Here is a 15052-nt window from a genome sequence, read left to right as displayed (position 1 = left end):
TGTTTTCCTCAGCCATGTTATCAATCAATGTATTTGTATGGCACAGCTAATCACCCAGTCTCCAGGTTGCAAGGCTCAATTGAAATGCCTGGTCTTGAGTCTCCTCCAGATATCTGCCAGTGAGGGCGATGTCTGAAGGGGAAGTCCATTTCAAGACTTGGCGGCAAGGTAGGAGAAGGATCAGTCTCTGCTGCAGTTTCAGAAGATGTGCGGTGATTGCACAAGGGTGGCTGAGTGAAGGTGTCTGGATCGTTGGTTGTAGTTCAGGCGGTGGTTGATGTATGTTGATCCTAGGTTGTGGAGGGCTTTTTAGGCGTGTGTCGATATTTTGAATTGGAATCTTTTCTGAAAGGGGAGTCAGTGGAGGTTCCTGAGGTGTAGGGTGATGTGGGTCCATTTGGCTACTGAGTTCTGTATCGTCTGTAGTCTCTTCATGAGAACGGTGGTGGTGGTTCCTGCGTACAGTGCATTGCCGTAATCCAGCCAGCTGGTCACTAGGGCTTGAGGGACGGTTTTACTCATTCTGATGGGGAGCCATTTGAAGATTCTTTAGAGCATGTGGAGAGTGTGGAAGCAGGTGAAGGAGACTACGTTGATCTGTCACTTTATGTGAGCTTGCTATCCAGGATGATGCCAAGATTGAGGGCTTGGTCTGTTGGTGTGGGACTGGGTCCGAGTTTGGTGGGCACCAGGTGTCATTCCAACGAGAAGTATTGTTGCCTAAGATGAGCCTTGAGGGATTCCACATAAGGTGCTTCTTGGTTCTGAGGCAAACTGAGGTAGGTAAATTCTCTGCATTTGTCCCATGAGGAACAATGCGTCTCCCTGCATCCCAATGTGGCGCAGAGAGGTCGAAGAGAATCAGGGCTGCTGTTTCTCTTCTATTGAGGAGGGTGCATATCTCGTCAGTTGTGGTGATCAAGGTGGTCTTGATGTGGTTGGTGCGGAAACCGGATTGAGAGACATCAAGCAGGCTTTTTCTCTCCAGGTGTTCGATGAGCTGTTGGATGATTGCCTTCTCGAGGACTTTGGCATGGAAGAGGAGCAGTGAGAGTGGGCATTAGTTCTAGAGTCCACTGGGGTTGGTGGAGGGTTTCTTGAGGAGAGGTCTGGCTTCTGCGTGTTTACAGGCGTCGGGGAAGGTGACTGTGGTGATGAATGCGTTTAGGATGGTGGTGAGATGGCGGCTGATGTCCTTCCATCTGAGGTTGAACAGCGGGTTGGGGCAGGGGCCTGAGGGTGCTGCGGAGTGGATGGAGCTCATGATGGCTGAGGTGTTCTGTGTGGTGATCTGTTCCCATACGGTGAGTGGCTGATCAGGGAGGCTCCTGTTGGGGCGAGGAGGATGTGGAGGTCGTGGGCTGGGGCTTGAAGTTCTTGCAGATGGTGGCTATCTTATTGTGAAATTGTTCTGCTAGAGCATTACAGAGTTCCTGTGAGGCTGATATCATGTTTTTGGTGGCCGTGGGACAGAAGAACTCTCTGACAATGCTATAGAGTTCCTTGGTGAGTGTTTGGTGCTCGCTTCAATGTGGTTTGCTAGGGGATATTGTTTCGCTTCTTTGAGATAATGGTCATATCTGTTGAGGGCTGACTTGAAGGTGGCTCGGTCTGTGGTGTCTCTACTGGTGCACCATCTTCTCTCCAGTTGTTTGCAGCCACATTTCGTAGTCCTGAGTTCTGGTGTGTACCATCTGGCTTGTTTGGTGGATCTGCGGGTCTTGGCTTGTTTGATGGGGGCCTCTCGGTCAGCAGCGTTGGTAATCTAGATGATGAAGTTCTGTACTGCTTGTTCCGAGCTAGCTGGTATTTAGGGCATCCATCCATTGGATCTGTGTCACTTTGTTCCAGCTGCGGAAGGGGGTGTTGGGGTATCTGGGGGTGGTACATGAGATCCTGCGATGGTAAAGTGGATGATGGAGTGGTCAATCGAGCTGAGTTTTGTGACGTAGGTGTATTTGACTCTGTCGCTAGATGTGAAAATCCGGTCCAGTGTGTGTCCTGCTCTGTGAGTAGATTCGGTGACCAGTTGGGTGAGGCTGATGTGATGTCAGGTTTTACTTGGTGAAATGTATCAGTGGAGTACTCTACTGGTGTAGTATTATCGCACATCTTCAACAGAAGTTTCCACCCAAATTGTAATTTCTGGGTTCCTCACAATAAGGGCGTAAGATAGGTCTGTGTGGTTTGCAGTCCCACCATGATCATTATTCCCCGACATCTCTTTATTGGCTGTCAGTGAGCTGTGTTAGAAGAAAGCACAACCCTATTCAATTAAATATAATTTAAAATATGTATTTTATTAACTAGCATCCTTTGTCTGACCACAACTTGCGTAAAGTTATGGGTACATTTATTACCAGTTTCCCATGTATTTTAGTTCTGCGGTTGGCACTGTGTGAGTAAGGAACTTGAGAATTTACTTAAAAGGGAAGTTGGGTAGGCCAGGACTAAGGGTCTCATGTAGAGCTTGGTGGATAGATTAATCCATCACAAATGTGATGGATATCCCGTCTGCTGTATTACAAGCATATATCCAATGGCACTTGTAAAACATCGAATGGGATATCCGTCATGTTTGTGATTAATTAACCAATCTGCAAAACTCTGGGGCATATTCACAATAAAGTGACATGCCTTACCTTTCTCCTGCCTTCGACTACCTCCTGTTTCAAACTCGGTCTATTTTTTACAGATTTTATCTTAATAATTCTTCCAAGGCTTGAGCATATTTTATTAGCATTCATGGTGAAATAGGTATATTGCATATAAATATTCTGTCAACCTCTGGACGATATGTGTTATTCATTGTGCGCAGAGACGACTGCTACGTAGCTTGTAGCGCTTACAAAATCTCAAAAATAAATACATTCAGCAGTTTTGCACAAGTCAAACAGTCCAATTCTTAACTGCTCTTAAATAACATTCAAGTATCAAATGCTGGCTTGCCCTAAACCCAATTAAACCCTACAAACACAAAGAATCCACTGCTCTACACAGGACACGATATGGGACACATTTCTTCAAACTAGGCTATGTATTTACATCAACAATGTTAATCCATATGGGAAGAAAACAAACTCAAATATGTCATACAGTACTCCTCTTTGTATGTGGCACGTCTATAAAGACCCCTTATCATTTGATACAGTTATATAAAATGATACAAAGTCCCACAATATTAACAGAAAAGCAATATGATGAATCAATTTATCGAAGTCAGTCGGAGGCCCTTTACAAATTCAACAGCAAACCCTTCTGGAGTGGATTTTCGATGCAATAACACTGGAAAATATGTGGATTCTTCTTTGGTGTTTTGGGGTCACGTAGGGTTAATAAAGACCAAAAATATTTGCAGGTACTCTGCCTTATATTAACGGGCCAGTTCGATGGAAAGGTGCCTAGACTCTATGAACACTGGGCAGCCTGTGCGAAGCGCTACAGCAAGCACAGCGATCTCGTTGCTGAGTGTGTGTTAGTCATTCTGTTTGTAAACGGAGGCCTCGCTAATAATCAACAAACAGGAAACTGTTGTAACATAAGAGGATACCTGATCTCTGCAATACATTTATTTACAACTCAGTCTACCAGAGAAGACACACTGAGGCCCCGGGGCATCCGAGGACATGTCAAGAGAAAACAGGCGCTATTCTGCCCCTGTGCACTGCACTCGCATGCCAATGTGAGCTGTGTGGAGATGAAACTGCTAAATTGTAAACAAGTTAGTTCTTTAGTCTCACTTAAGAAAAGGAATAGCTTCTATAGTTTGTTATGGTGTGTCGCATTGTTATGCTGTGTGTTTTTTCTAATTTGTACAGTGCCTTTTCTCCTAATACATAGCTCTGTCGATGGTAGTGAATGCCGTTCTCCAGAACCTGTATGGCAGAGCCATTCTCAATGCAACCACAGAATGAACAAATACGTGATTTCGTTTTAGGTTACATTTGTGCACTACATTAAGTAGTTCCTTGAGAACTGGGACGGGAAATATTTTGTAACTGTTTGGAGAATCAGTTTGAAGCACATTTTAAGTGGTTTAATCACTTAGGTCTATGAAAAATTCCCTTTGGGATATTCTCTTGTCATACAGTATGCCTCAATAATCAACAACACTCCACATCATTCATTGGGTCAATACTCACAACACCAGAAAATCAAAATATAGACAGAACTTATTTCCCATATGGAAAGTATTTATTGTTATTTGATCTTGTTTGTATAAAAACCATTAAAAAGATGTCTTGCTACAAAATAGCACAAACAATGTACACATTAAAAACAATTATAAAAACCAAGTTACAGAAATACGATAAATATAATGAAAGTTAGTTGCGGTTTCCAAAAAAGATTTGACATTAATCACTCATATCAAAAAAGATCATATAAGGAATGCATTTAGTAATTTGTGAGCAAAGAGACAGCAACGCGTTTCGGAGGGTTCTGGTGATCCACCTCCTTCTTCAGGCTTGCTACACATCTATTTCACACTGCATATCTATATAAATATGCATACAAAAAAGATTTTATATTTTTATTGTTTAACAACAACAAAGTATAGACCCAACTCAATAATAGAACCAACCTACTAGCATTAAACAAGAGTGGGTTGGTTACTTATGGCTACAAGCCATTCTGTACAACAGAAGAATAGCGAATGAGTGTAACAGTGAATGAGTGGATGTGTGGTTTAAATGTGTTTCCGACTCACTTGGAGTTCCTTGAGTTGGGTCTATCCTTTTTTAACAACACCAGTAATTCAAATATCAGTACAGTATATATTAAAAAAAATCCTTTGGGCCTACCAAGTCAACAAATCTATCAGAAATGTTAACAATTTAAACATATAGGCAAATGTGTAATATACTTTGTTGTTGTTAAACAATAAAAATAAAAATCTTTTTTGTATGTATATTTATATAGATATGCAGTGTGAAATAGATCTGTAGCAAGCCTGAAGAAGGAGGTGGATCACCAGAACCCTCCGAAACGCGTCGCTGTCTCTTTGCTCACAAATTACTAAATGCATTCTTTATATGATCTTTTTTTGATATGAGTGATTAATGTCAAATCTTTTTTGGAAACCGCAACTAACTTTCATTATATTAATCGTATTTCTGTGACTTGGTTTTTATAATTGTTTTTAATGTGTACATTGTTTGTGCTATTTTGTAGCAAGACATCTTTTTAATGGTTTTTATACAAACAAGATCAAATAACAATAAATACTTTCCATATGGGAAATAAGTTCTGTCTATATGTTGATTTTCTGGTGATGTGAGTATTGACCCAATAAATTATGTGGTGTGTTGTTGATTATTGAGGCATACTGTATGACAAGAGAATATTCCAAAGGGAATTTTTCATAGACTGAAGTGTCTTATTGGTGTCCTGTCCCTTTGGGTAGTTGGACCCCTCTCTTATTTTTGAGTTAATCACTTAGGCCCATATTTATCAAGGTTTTGTGTCGCCCTTGTGACGCAAACCTTAAGTGAGATTTATCCAGCCATGGAAAGGCAGCTTGTGGAGCCCTGCATCGCTTGATAAATCTGGAGTAATGCAAAGCAGCGCAAATCGATGTCTTGCGCTACTCTGCAGCAGGGAGGAGTTCCACGGATAGAGCGTGGGTGTTCCCACGCAATCACTGATGGATTTTGACGCATTCCTGAATGTACCATTAGTGGTAGACCTGGGAATGTGTTAAAATGCTACACCTCCCCAGGTCAGGCATAAGGAGGAAAAATATTTTAATTTCTCCTTTAATTTTTCCCTTTCTATGTGTGCTGCATTCGGCAGCACACGTAGAAAGAGGAAAATGCATCTCAGGATTATTTTTGTGCAAGAAGGCATCCTTTCCTGTACAAAAACAGCCCTGCCTACAATGCAGGCACCCATGCGACATGACACAATGATGCCTGCGTTGGCGCTAGGCAGCCAAAAGTTTGCCAGTGCTAAGAAAAGACAGGAATGTGCAGTATATGGTAAATATGGCGCATTCCTGTCCTTTCACGTAGTACAGCGCAGCAAGCTGGCTTACTGCGCGGTGCTGCATGAATGAATCATAAATCTGCCCCTTGATGTCAAAATTTGAGAAAAATATCTGAGAAAATCGAGGACTACATTTGCCTTCCAAAGAAAAATGGATGTCTTATTAAATGCATGTATAGGCTCTTGCCCTTGCCCCCACCCCATTCAGTAAGGTAAAAAGCTCACTGGCTTCTGTTGTTACTTAAATATCTCAGTAGACAGTACATTAACATTAGGATATTGAACATAGGGAAATAATGCATGTGTCCAAAACACACGTTCAGACCTCAAGCTAAAGTTCCACCAAACGTGGTTGAAAGATGAAAATACAAATATAATTCCCACGAAGAGGAGTATGGCAAATTATCCATGTAAGCCATTAAATTGAGTATAGCTAGCAATAGCATTTATTAAAAACGCAGACATTGAAACTATTTGAACACAAATTCGAGATTACAATATTATATTCTAGCTCCTTTTCTTAAAATGGATCATCAAGGATGCTACTTTGGGAATAGAATGGTGCAATTTTTATCCTACTATTTAAGAAAGGCAAGCGAGTTGGTCAGACTTACTGTTCCATTTGAATACAACCTATAGAGAGGCTTCAACATCGCTGTTATGGGACTTTAAATACATATTTGAGATATTTATCTTATATTGTAGATCACTTTCGTAAAATGCACCAATCAGGGATGGTATCTTTTCGTTGAAAGGTGGAATTGTGTTTACAATATTTAAGAAAGGTAATTGATGCAGCTCCGAATTGTCGCCAAAAACATTTTTTACGTAGAATGTATTCACCTGCTACCTGAGTTCAAAGGGCATATGGTATCATTTTTTCGAATGCCATTTGAGGTCAAATTGTCAGTGAGGTCACTATATTGCACTTAAAATATTGGTGACGTGACACAACTGCATATAAATGGAGCCTGAAAGGTGCCTGCTCTATGTGACAGCGAGCAGCGCTAAGAACGTATGTGGTGGGGTTTGTAGACCTTCTTGTACTGTCAGTTATATGTAAATACAGTGTTCACAATTACCGATAAAACTTTCTGAAAAGTTTTGATGTAAAATATCCCAGTATAAACGGAGAAAATAATTTTCAAAAAAGTGTCAGAGAAGACTGATTATCACACGCTGGAAAAAAAACGCCGCCTTTACTGAGGGCGGCTCAGCAAATTCGGTCCAGGAACCTTTAAGAAACTCCGGCTGGAAAATGCAACGCCTCCCTTCGCCGAAACGGGAATCGGCCTCGTAATATCTACAAGCGGTTGATTGTGCCAAGCCAGCATTCCCGCCGCGTGACTCACGCTGGACTGCATGCGCGCATCGGCATTACGTCATGCGCTGGGATGGCACCGCTACAGCAGGGGTGTGCATCGGCGGCCCGCGCGCCCTGCCAACTTGTGGTTCTCTCAGCGTGATAGCTTTGCCAGAGTGCCATTGAAAACAAAGGCACTTCCAGCCAGGGCATGCGAGGCATTTAATCATTTTATTATGTTGTCAGGCCCAACAGCGTAGTCATGCAGCAGTGTACGTTGATCCAATGTCCATAGCCCAGCTGTTTTATTAGTAACTCTGGCTTTTTAATGTATGGCTTGGCTCTCGAGACTGGAGCAACCACTAATCTCTAACAAATGGTAATTACAAGCGCAGTAATCTGGCAACCACAGTACCACTGGCTGTAGCATTAACCCTTATCTGCATAGACATGTTCTACGAGCTGAGATCGTTATATTCGCGTTTGACTAGCTAAATTAAACGAGTAAGTTCACAGAAAGTACAGACATTTCTTTTATTGCATGTTTATACTAAAGAGAAACTTGCTGGAAAAGACAACAATCAGAGTTATCAAACTAACATGAACTTGGTTGTCTCGGGTCCGAATCTCAAGTACAAGTGAGACATTCTTTCAAAATGAAGTTATTCTGGTGAATAAACATAAGACCTGCTCACTTTCTAGGACGCTATCGACTCTATTTTGTTTTATTGCTTTAAAGTCTATCAGCAACATTATTAGCAGAGACACAGTGCAATACTTCCTATGCATATTCTGTTACTGTATGATCCCCGTCTTTGACTAATTTGTTCTTGTCATTTCACTCGTGGCCTCTCTTGTAAAGCGCTCTGATATCCTTCGGGATCTAGTTCCCGCTATATAAAACTTTATAAATAAATAAATAGATAAATAAATAAAGTCATCTGGACAGAGGCACGGGGGAATGGGGGGGGGTGTACAGAGCGTTAGTGCAGACATTAGGCATATTTTAAAGGCATTGACATACTCAACCTGGTGATATAGTGCTACAAGACATATTCCTCTCTTCGCCATGATCACTTATACAGCACAGTGTAATTACCGTTCCACATGCCCCAGTCACAGGGCCACACAGAGGGCGACACCCCCCCCCCCCCCCCCCCCCGCCCTCAGCCAGACGCTGACAGCCGTTAATCGACTTTCCTCTCATAAGGGAGTTCAACTGACACAATGGCAACAACTCTCCACAGAGGGAGATACAACTCTAGTTCACACATTTGGTTGTTGAAGGGAGATACAACTCTAGTTCACACATTTGGTTGTTGAAGGGAGATACAACTCTAGTTCACACATTTGGTTGTTGAGAAGACCTCGCTTCTCCCACAGTTTACCCATGTTGTGAGCAAGTGAGTCATTGTTTATATTTATGGCGCTAACCCTATGACTTGAAAAGCTAGGCCAAGGGTGGGAACCACAGAAAGCAAACAAGACTTCTAAAGATCCCCTTTCATCTATGTCCCTGAATCAGCCCTCACACCTCAGAGATAACGGTCTTAAGATGAGTGCCCTGGGTATCAAACAGCAATCTAGAGAGGAAGCAGCTTCAATCTCTTACAGCCCCTGAGTCATGTCCATGATGTACTGTTGCCCTAGTGTCTCACTCCTTACGAATCAGTTTCACTGAGTAGCAAGTTTCTTTATAACATGGTTAATGCCAACCACATTATTTGAACGGTTAAAACAATTAGGTATGAAACTTACTGGTCCTTAAAATTAGAAATATCTAAGTTTAGTCAACCTCTAGTTAAGGATACTGCAAACTTTTTCAATTGCATTATTGACATCAGGCGGCAATAAGGGACCTCTACAAACCCCTGGCATCACTGAAACCTGTGGATCCAGATGAATCCAGGGTGCTGTGGATTGCATGGGCCCCACTACGTTTTCTTACCTACAATTCCTGCAAATATGGAGCTTTGGCAAAAATCACAGCTCACATTTCTGTGAGAGAACGTTTTGGAATCTGTGAGGATCCACTCAATTTCTACAACTGGGCGTTTCTATATTTCTGAAGATAAAGATGTTATCCCTCTTGTGAGGAACACATGAGCGGATGTAGGTAGTCCGACAGACAGATCAGTAAACAGATAATTAGACAGACAAGCGTGCCCGATCTAGAGATAGGTAAGTGCATCAAGGTATAGCTCTGAACTCTGTGACACATGAATAATCAGTCTGCTGCCTGTAATAGATGACACGTAACCCTCCTATCTAAGATAGGTGAAGAATAGCTCTACTGCTGGCATTAAGCAAAATATCAACCAGCTGAGCAAAGCATCACTCTGCCAAATGTAAGTGGGATAACTGTGTGGTAACCTGCTGTGGTTCAAGTGAGTGCCAGCTATGCTAAATGCTGCAAAAGAGGGATAGTTGTGTTGTCTGTCGCAGGTGAGAGACAGCTCTGCCATCTACAACATGCAAGGAAGGAGTCAGCCAAGCAAGGGATGGTACCTGCTATTCAACTGACAAGTGGACATGTGGCCTATTGCGCCTACTATTGTGCTGCTATTTTCTCACAACTCGCGCAAGACGACTGCAGAGAAAAGAGGTCCTTTCTGCTCCCTATATCCAATCAATATATTTACCAATAAGCACACCCAGGCATACATTGATTTGTGGAGCACAACGTTGCAGAAAGCTGAAAGGAGAGTGTGCTGAGAGAGTATTAGTCACTCAGTACCTTAAATAAAGGATAAACCACTTTCAGGTTCTTAAGAAAATTATTGATCACAGATAAGCAAGGTGTAGACAATCAGAAACATAGCCCTAAACTACACTGCATGACTTCTCCATTATTTCATGTCTCCTGATTTGTTCCATGCCAAATAATGCTTATGCCAAGGTGTGAGGGGGCTTTAGTGGGGTAAGGTTTTGTAGCAAGGAGGGGATGCTTCTGTTGTTGAGATGATTGGTTCTGCTGCTTAGAGCAGAATATTCACACAGAAGCGCTTATCCGTTCAATAACTTATGCAAGAACATCACACTCCAAAAGTGTCGAAGCTCACTAGCCTCCCAGAGTAGAGCTTCAAAATAAATGCAGTACCTGCTTCAAATTTGTTTCCATCTGCATTACATTCCAGTTCCTTTCTCAACAGAACCACACACAGGACCCGATTCACAAATAGCCTCCGCAGTCATGGCAGAGGCTCCACAGTAGTGTCAGAGTCTCCGCACTCGTGGTGGAATCTCCGCATAGTGCACTGCATAGAGAGTGCCGTGCTAAGATTCCATCATGAGTGTGGAGACTCCGCACAGTGCACTGCATAGAGTGTGCCGTGCTAAGATTCCGTCGCGAGTGCGGAGACTCCGCCACAACTGTGGAGCCTCTGCCATGGCTGCGGAGGCTCTTTGTAAATCAGGTCCTCATGTCGAAATAATGTTCTAGCCAGATGGCAACCAATGTAGTGATTTGCTTTTCTTGGCTATCAAATTTGCTTTTATTTGGGAAATAATTATTTCTAATGACGAATAGCATTGCAAAATGGAATTTTTTCCGAAATATACAGAATACAGGAACCCATTTCATGAGGGAAATCATGGTAGATGTAACATAAATATTACAGCCAAAAATTGGAAGATCAAGATGAAGGAAGACAAATAAATGACCAATCATCATAATTTGAATATGTGTAAAAAGCATACATGTTTTCCCTCATCTGCCCCCTTTGTTTTTTGGGGGTTTATTTGGGAAAGCTATTGGACGGATTTTCATAAAGCCAACATTGGATTACAAGTTGGATTATGCTACTTCACTTCATCCAAGTTTGATGAAAATCCATTCTCCAAGTTTTGCTCCACCTACAATTCAATTTTAGATAGTACAAATAATAGAGGAAATAAACGCCCATTCCATAACCCCCTTTCACCAGAAAGGAAGATCTTCACCTACCACTTCTAGATTCAGTGAGGCAGGTTCAATCAAACACTTGGACAATTTAATGCAGTTTCATCAAATGATGCAAAAGTTATTACAGATAAAAAAGCTCTAATTTTACCAAAGTTTTTGTTTGGTGCTCTTGGCTCACCCAGTGCTTGTTAAATAGTGTTGGCATTAGCAAAGCCAATCATAGCAGGAAGCCATCTTGGAACGTTATTTTCAACAGTTCTGAGATGGCAGCATGCCATGTTGGAAGCAAAAATCATACAATTCCAAAATGGCCAGCCATCACCGTTGGCTTGGCCTATACTTGCTCAATTTTGAATGTGCATTGTCAAATAGTCAATAGTGGCAGATGGCTCAGTTTTACAAGTGGATGGGCATAGCCAATAGCGGCGGAGAGCAATGGATGGTGCTTGAGACGCAGGACAGTAAGAGACATGGGCAGCAGCAGGATTATGTTTTTGGGGGAAAGTGAAGTATATAAAAGCAGTAGGGGGGAGGAACAGAGTATGGTAGGGTTATGGAGAGTAAGAGAAGGGGTGTCGAGGGAAAGAGCATCAGCTTGAGAGCCAGAGAGAGACAGAAAGAGAAAGGAGCAGGACATTCACTGACATGGAGCGCTATGTCACAAATGTTTAAAAATAGAAACAAGAAATGTTGTTCCCTGACCTTAGGAGTGGAAGGATACATTGAACACGTCAAAAACAAAGGTGCATCTAAATGTCCTAGAGCAGGACAAACCCAGTAATAAGGCCACTGTCAGCGGATCGAGCGCTGCACCGAGGGCAAGTTCCCAGGGCCGCCATCGCTTCGAACGTGAGGCCACGCCCACACGCTAAGCCACGCCCACTTTCTGACCTATAAGAAGCGCTGATTGAAAGCGTCTTCTTTAGGATTGTTTACCTCTGAGGCGGAAGCCGGAGGCTTGCTCACTCGAATTTTAAAAACTGTTAATATTGTGTTTTGCTAATTTTAAAAGCACCTTCAGCCTAAACAGAGCTCTCCTCTGTCTTGAATACCTCCCCCAGGCCTCCCACTGTCAGCGGATCGAGCGCTGCACCGAGGGCAAGTTCCCAGGGCCGCCATCGCTTCGAACGCGAGGCCACGCCCACACGCTAAGCCACGCCCACTTTCTGACCTATAAGAAGCGCTGATTGAAAGCGTCTTCTTTAGGATTGTTTACCTCTGAGGCGGAAGCCGGAGGCTTGCTCACTTGAATTTTAAAAACTGTTAATATTGTGTTTTGCTAATTTTAAAAGCACCTTCAGCCTAAACAGAGCTCTCCTCTGTCTTGAATACCTCCCCCAGGCCTCCCACTGTCAGCGGATCGAGCGCTGCACCGAGGGTAAGTTCCCAGGGCCGCCATCGCTTCGAACGTGAGGCCACGCCCACACGCTAAGCCACGCCCACTTTCTTTCTCCTCAAATGTGCTTTCCACGCAAGCGCAGCGGACGAGCACAGCGGGCGCGCCAGAGGCAAGCCCGTCTGGGCCCGTCCGGGCCAGGCCGGGCACAGGGCCATCCACTATGCCCGTTTTTCACATCCCCCGGATCAGACACTCACGTGACTACCTCCTTCAATTCAGCACGGAAACTCCCTCCCCTGGAGCCTTACCATCTACTAAGCCCCATGAGGAGTCTGCAGAGATACCCACCCACCAGTCCTCCAATGGTATCAACCTAGCTCTGCTGAATTGCAGATCAGCCCCTAAACACGCCATAGAGATCAAAATGCTAATCGAAGACTCAAAAGTAGATATTCTATTCCTCACGGAAACCTGGTTAACATCTCACTCCGAGGCGGACATTGTTAACATGCTCCCCCAGGACTACCTTATACAATATCAAAACAGGAAGGAGGGAATAGGAGGAGGACTAGCAATTGTCCACAAAAACTCCTTTGTATGTAGGTTACAAGAAGGAGAAATAAATGACTGCGAAAGCACCCATTTCTCTCTTCAGATAACCCCTAACAAATCACTTACGGGCACGCTGATATATCGCCCACCCGGCAGCCCAGGAAATTTTGTTAACTCATTGCTTGAGTACACTACTTCCGCCTGCATCTCGTTCCCTAACTTCATCGTGCTAGGTGATTTAAATTTTCATTTCGAGGACAACACAGACAAAACGGCTTTGGACCTCACCTCACAACTAAAAGCACTCGATATTCATTTAATCAACTCAGAGGCTACGCACATCAAAGGTCATCTTTTGGACCCTCTCTTCACCAATCTCCCCAAAACTGAGATTCGACCAGCGATCCCTCTCCCCTGGACTGACCATTTTCTCCTCCCATTTATCTGGCAAATTCAAGTAAAAAAGGCCCACACACCAACTCCCAGAGAATACGATAGAATATGGTCTAAAATATCATTTGAGCAATGGACTCAGGAGCTAATTCGCTCCGCTCCTCCGCTACTCCCTGACCCGGTTAATGCAGATAAAAACTTTACCAACTGGCTCACGTCCACTCTGGACATTATCGCCCCGAAGCAAGATCAAAAAAAGAAAAATAAATCCTTTAAGTCGCCTTGGTTCTCACAAGAACTCAGGAACCTACGAAAAATTTGTAAAATCCACGAGAGAAAGTGGAGAAAAAACTGGGACCCCCTTATCAAGGAAGAGTATAGAACTGCAATGAGGATCTATAAAACAGCAAGGAAAGCAGCCCAAGCCTCATTCTTTGACAAAAAAATCAAAGCTGCATCTAGCTCATCCCAAGAGACTTACAAAATAGTCAAAGAACTTCGCAAAATACCCACCCCTCCCTCCTTTCTACAACCCTCAGTTGCCAGATGCAACCAAATAGCGGGCTTCTTCCAAAGCAAGATCACCAACATTCTGCAGTCACTCCCGCCCAAATCAGACAGCAATCCCCCTGCTGTCCCCCTCCCCCCTACCCCAAGACCCACCCTCGACAGCTTTAACCAACTGGCTAACAATGACTTTCTGAAAGCCCTATCAAACCTTAAAAGCGGCTCCCCCAACGACCCTGCTCCTATTCGAATTTTAAAACAAGTCGGACCTACCATATCCCACCTGGCCACTAACCTTATTAATACCTCGCTGGGCCAAGGAGTGGTTCCCCCCAGCTGGAAGCATGCCATGGTCAAGGCATTACAGAAAAAACCAGGACATGACCCATCAGACCTATCCAACCTTCGACCGATCTCTCTCTTGCCTGGCTTGAGCAAAATCGCAGAGAAGGCAGTTAACCAACAATTGTCAGCCTTCCTCGAATCCAATAATCTTCTTCGACCCTCACAAACAGGCTTCCGACCAGGCCAGGGGACCGAAACAGCCCTCCTGAAAGTGGTAGAGGAGGCTAGATGCATCTTGGATTCAGGGGGAACGGTCTTACTGATCCTCCTGGATCTAAGCGCTGCTTTTGATACGGTGGACCACAAGATCCTAATACAGCGATTATCTGAACTAGGAGTGAGAAGCACGGCACTATGTTGGCTCTCCTCCTTCTTAGAAAACCGTACCTTCCAGGTTTGTGAAGGAAACGTCCGATCAGATATCCTTTCCCTCCAGTGTGGGGTCCCCCAGGGCTCTTCACTGAGCCCTACACTGTTTAATATATACATGGCCCCCCTGGAGGATGTGGTCTCCCCATTTGGGATAAAAGCTGTCACCTACGCTGATGACACCCAAATGATTGTATCATTTTCACTCGAGGAAGAAAAAATCAAAAACCTTCATGACTGCCTAGAAGGCATACATGCCTGGATGTCTAACTCAAGGCTCAAGCTCAATGGGTCAAAAACCGAGCTTATGCTCTTGGGACACCAACCACCATCTCTCCCCACTGCTATGTGGCCT

At 43.6% G+C, this 15052-nt stretch overlaps 1 protein-coding gene across 1 annotated transcript in view; it reads right to left on the bottom strand.

Annotated features, from left to right (window-relative positions):
• The window catches only part of CREB5 (cAMP responsive element binding protein 5), a 1158307-nt gene that overhangs the window by 819171 nt on the left and 324084 nt on the right, over positions 1-15052 (bottom strand). The window lies entirely within an intron of this gene.

Source organism: Lissotriton vulgaris, chromosome 10 (genome assembly GCF_964263255.1).
Source record: "Lissotriton vulgaris chromosome 10, aLisVul1.2, whole genome shotgun sequence".
NCBI lineage: Eukaryota > Metazoa > Chordata > Amphibia > Caudata > Salamandridae > Lissotriton > Lissotriton vulgaris.
The sequence above is the reverse complement of the archived record's forward strand: the minus strand, read 5'-3'. Positions and strand labels throughout refer to the sequence as shown.